General features: G+C 38.5%; 1 protein-coding gene across 3 annotated transcripts in view; it reads left to right on the top strand.

Annotated features, from left to right (window-relative positions):
* Positions 1–4,990, top strand: part of nlgn1 (neuroligin 1) — a gene marked incomplete at its 5' end in the record, with an annotated part of 498,373 nt that overhangs the window by 317,917 nt on the left and 175,466 nt on the right.

Here is a 4,990-nt window from a genome sequence, read left to right as displayed (position 1 = left end):
TTTACATGTCTTTATTTAAATTATTTATATCCACCAATCTGTGGCTATATTGAACAAACAAGCTTATAAAGATTCACAGTTTTTCTTCTTACATTTCATGAACTCCAGGCTGTGGTAAATATGAGAAAATAAACTGTTCTGACGGTTTGTACTTTCTGACAGAAAAAAAGGCAACAATACCAACACTCTGTGCTAGACTGCGCTATTAACAATGTTTTTCATCTTTTCCATCGATCTGCAAAAATGACTCCCCCAGCCACCGTCTCGCCTCCTCTCCTCCTGCACAGCGTGCAGATTACATCTTTGCTGTCATTACACAGCTTTATTTTCCTTAGCTGGGCTCAAATTGTGTCTTGCTGTTTGTCATCATGCAGCTTTATTAAAGACGCAGGCAGACAGTGTCAGCAGGCTGCTCCCTCTCATCCTCTGGTGCTCTGTCATGTTGCAGAAGATTGTTGACTTAGGGAATTCTTTCTCTGCTGAAACAGTCATTAATTATCAAAATATATGAAGCGGACACTGATAAAAACAGCTCACCCATTTGTTATTAATAATGTTACAGGATATAGGATAGAGACAAACATGGCTGAATGGTCACAGTCTGATTCTTCTGAAATCTCCTATTCTTTCTAATAAACTTTAATAAATATTAATAACTTTTACTCCGGTATTTTTATTTGTAGGAAATTGGTACAAATTAACATTTGATTTTCTACCAAGCATTTTTGATTGTTCACATTCATTTGTCAGTTGTCTGTGCATGTTCTGCTCTAGATCTGTGTCTGTTGCTCATGAATGGGAAACTGAAACAGCACAGCGTGTGCTTGTGATGTCAAACTGCAGCGTGTGCATTTCTGTAAAGGTGGCTGAGTTTCAACCATTTCTGTCATGAAGACCAGTTGGCTGTTGCATCTATTTGAAATCGAGTTGACTCCAAAGAATTTCACTGTTCAGGAACTATTTTGCTGACAGAAAGCAACACAAACAAAACAACAAAATGGCAGCACGATGACTCCAACAGCACCAACGCCCCACAGCAAGAAGGTTCTGGGTTCGATCCCCAGTTGGGACCTGGGGTCTTTCTGTGCAGAGTTCGCATGTTCTCCTCATGCTTGCGTGGGTTTTCTCCGGGTACTCCGGTTTCCCCCACCCTCCAAAACATGTACAATAGGTTGCCTTCAGGCCTCCTTTGAAAAAGAGATCTGTGATCTCAATGGGATTTGCCTGGTAAAATAATGGTAAATAAAATCAAAAATGACATACAGTAAGTCATTCATGGCATTCTTTTTTGGTGGCAAGGACACTTAAATGGAATTTTAGCAGAACAAAATATTTAGTTAGTGAGGAAAATTACACAAAAGCTTGTTTGCTTTTTAAATGAAACAGAAAGAAAAAAAGTCAGCTGTGGAGTCCAGACAGACAAGGTTATCTGTTCCAGGCGGCGATAGACTCAACACATTTTAATGAGGACTTTTGTTTAGAGTAAATGGCAACGTATGTCAAAGCACTTTCAATTAGATCACAGCCATTCAGAACCGAAGAGCTTCATTTCTGCATTTTTTTTTACACTACCCTTTTAGATAACCAAGTCCTAATAAAATTAATTAGTGTTTATATTGACACTATGTTGTCTTGGATATTAAAGTCCATCTGCTGGTAATGAGTGAAAAAGAAAGTAATTTCAAAGGGCTGATGGGTATGACAGCTGATCCTGGGGTGGCACGACAATGCAAAAACCTATGATACAATTTCAAGACTTTTAAACTGTAATCATACACAGTCTAATGGAAAATAATAACAGTAAAAAAGCTACGATATTGGAGCTAATCTCCTTCCTATTTAGGCCTGCATTTTAATTTTACTTTACAACTAAAATTAATAAATGAGAATACTCAGCTGAAGTTCTCCTACTTTATTTATATTCAGATTTAGAATTTTGTAGAATAAAATATATGTCTCACTTCCTTGCAAACAGAGTTAAATCCAACAATTAACTAAAGTTTTAAGCATTAGCATTTACACTGTGCCAAGACTTGACGCCTCCTGGTATGTTCGATGTGAGTAAAAACCAACCCACCTCCGCTGTGCCTTTGTACCATGAAGTGCGGTTGTTACAGAAGCTAAAACAGTCTGCATGTGAAGAGATAAGCTGGCTTTGTGACTCAATATTGTGGTGACGCAATGGTGTCTGTATAACCACTTGGTCTGTTTAAACAACAAATGTATTACCAATGATAGATTAATGACACGCAACATCTAGTTAAAGTTAGTTAAAGTTAGTTAACCATAAAGAGAATTGCTAACCTGAGTGAATTTGTCAGGTTTTGTAAAACCATATGAGAGACATGTCCATCATTCATTCAATGCATTGCAATCGACGCCAACACAGCCAATGGAAATGTGACGTTCACAAACAACTCAAATCTTTTGAACAGCTCCTTACCCCCAGGGCAGCTGTGGCTACAGTGTAGTTTGCCATCATCAGTATGTGAATGTGAGTGTGAATGGGTGAATGTCTGTTAGTGTAAAGCGCTTTGGGGTCCGGAGGGACTTGAAAAGCGCTCTATAAGTTCAGTACCATTTACCATTTGTAGCTCACATGGTCACAACCTGGCTAGTTATAAAACATGGACTGGTCTGTGTGGCCATTTTGCTAAAACTGTTTGGTGAAAGAGCCTATAATAAGTCGTGCTTGGAGTATCTATTGTGAATGACTCTCAGTTACTACGCCAAAGTTTGGCACACGTAAAACTTTAGGCATTGCTGTGTTTTGAAGTAGGTTGGCTGCGAATGCAATTTTGTATTGTCTTTAATTAAAAAAGTTATTTATTTTTAGAAGTAGGCTACATCACATTAAATGTTCTGGAAATTAATCTGCTCATGATTTATATGTATATGGCTAACAGTTTCTGCATATAAAACTTTGTGGCCAAGTGGGGCATCACCAAATTTATACAAAGGAAGCAATGCCACTTTCATTTCATTTTCATAGAATATTTACCTACTTTTGTCAGATTGTAGTTATTTCTGTGACCATTGTGGTTTTTTTTTTTTTTTYTTTCATGAAACGAGGGGTACCAAGAATTTTGCCTGTAAAAACTCAGGCAGGCAAAAACTTGTGCTACTGAAGGTGAAGGTGGGCAATAATGAACTTTTTTTGGTTGTGCTAATAGTGTTGAAACAACACAAACCTTGCAGTACTTCAATTAGCTGTTGATGTTCGATAACAATGACAAGCCTGTTCATATCGTTTTCAAATGTCTCGCAAGTGTTCTGCCCTGCCGCTGTAAATCATAGAATTAAAGAATAAAATATTTAAAGGTTTCAGCACAGAATTGCACCTTGTCTCTATGGTGATAAACCACTTTAGAGCCTCAGGCTTGCCCAATATTTTATTTCAGTACTATCGCAGAAGGCAGGTGGAACTGATTGAAAAGAAATTATGAAAGAAAAGAGTGAGAGAGAAAAAAGAGGCACACAGCATCTGCAGAGCCCGGCCGAGGACATTGCAGAGAAGATTGAATACAGGTTATCAAATCTGGACCCAAAATAAATCTCTTTCATCAAGCTCTTGGTCTAGTTTTTTTTTTTTTTCCTGTGCCACTATTCTGAGCTGCCTGTAAAATCTGTAACATCAGATCAAACCTGCAGTGAAGTGCTGACTCAGACACGTTCCAGCTCCAAACCTAGAGACCCCTTGCAAGAGCAGAACTCCCACTAAATCCTGACATGGAATCCAGATGCTAACAGGAGCACCACCACTGCAGGAACGAGTGGCATTGCTTCCTTTGTATAAATTTGGTGGTGCCCCACTTGGCCACAAAGTTTTATGTGCACTGTCCGAATCATAAACAACACATAAGTGAACATTTTTGGATGAATGCCTGTGATTCAGCCGTAGGTCAGTACGGGGTGAACTCAGGCACTGAAGAATCGTGTATAAAAAGATGTACTTCCTGGCTTTTGGCCAGTGTGGTTTTCCTTGTCAGCCCGGTGACAATTAAACCTCACTCGGTTTTCAGAATTCTGGTGTTGTATGATTTTATTCCTACCACAAATCATTTTATTTAACAATGGTGTTTTAATCTTGACTTCAGCCATATTGAACACGTATTTTTCTTACAAGATGACCAAGAAGCAGCACAAATAGAAATCCACAACCTTTTTTTTTTGTTTTAACACCATGATTTAAAAGTCTGTTTTGACTAATCACCTCCACAAACTGCAATGACATGTGCCAAACTGTGAAAGAAAATGGTCTTTCTACTAGATGGCAGTAAAGTGCTGACTTTTCTCATACCTGAATGTTTTCCAGTAAACGGAGATAATCTTGTACTTTATATGTAATTTCCACAAAGTTTTATTGAGCATATGTGCGTTTGAACTTGCAGACCTAACTAAATTGACTAGTGCTTTAGAAATTGCACAACTAAAATATGAATTAGCGCTGCCCAACACTGAGGGCTACAGTTACTCACTGTGTTGTTTGGTGACATGCTGTGTACCCAACTCAACGTGGACCATGAGCAAACTGTTCCGGTTATCTCAGGTTTGAAGGGTGCCTTTTCCAGCTGGCATGGTTCAGCTCCTTCCAAAATGCTCATAGAAGGCCACTTCAGAATAGTCCATGTTGAGTGTGGTACACACCATGTCACCAGACAGCGCAGTAAAAATCTATAGCCCTATGTACAGGCCCAACGACTGATTACAAGATTGTAGACACCTGTGATGCTAATTAATAGACACACCTTCATTTAACATGACCCTTTGGTCACATTATTTCCAAGGGTACCATAATTTCTATCCAGGCCTGTTTCATGAGTTTTATTTATTTATTTTTAATTCTGCTAAAGCAGTGGTTCCCAAACTTTTTGTCTTCTGACCCACTAACTATCCATGGCAAAAACTTGTGACCCCAAATATTACTGGTCTGAGTACATGAACTTCGTTAATAACCCTAAAAACACAGGCTTTTTGACAATCTAAACAG

This window comes from Austrofundulus limnaeus, unplaced genomic scaffold (genome assembly GCF_001266775.1).
Source record: "Austrofundulus limnaeus strain Quisiro unplaced genomic scaffold, Austrofundulus_limnaeus-1.0 Scaffold47, whole genome shotgun sequence".
In the NCBI taxonomy this organism is placed as follows: domain Eukaryota; kingdom Metazoa; phylum Chordata; class Actinopteri; order Cyprinodontiformes; family Rivulidae; genus Austrofundulus; species Austrofundulus limnaeus.
This window is presented reverse-complemented; position numbering and strand designations above follow the sequence as displayed.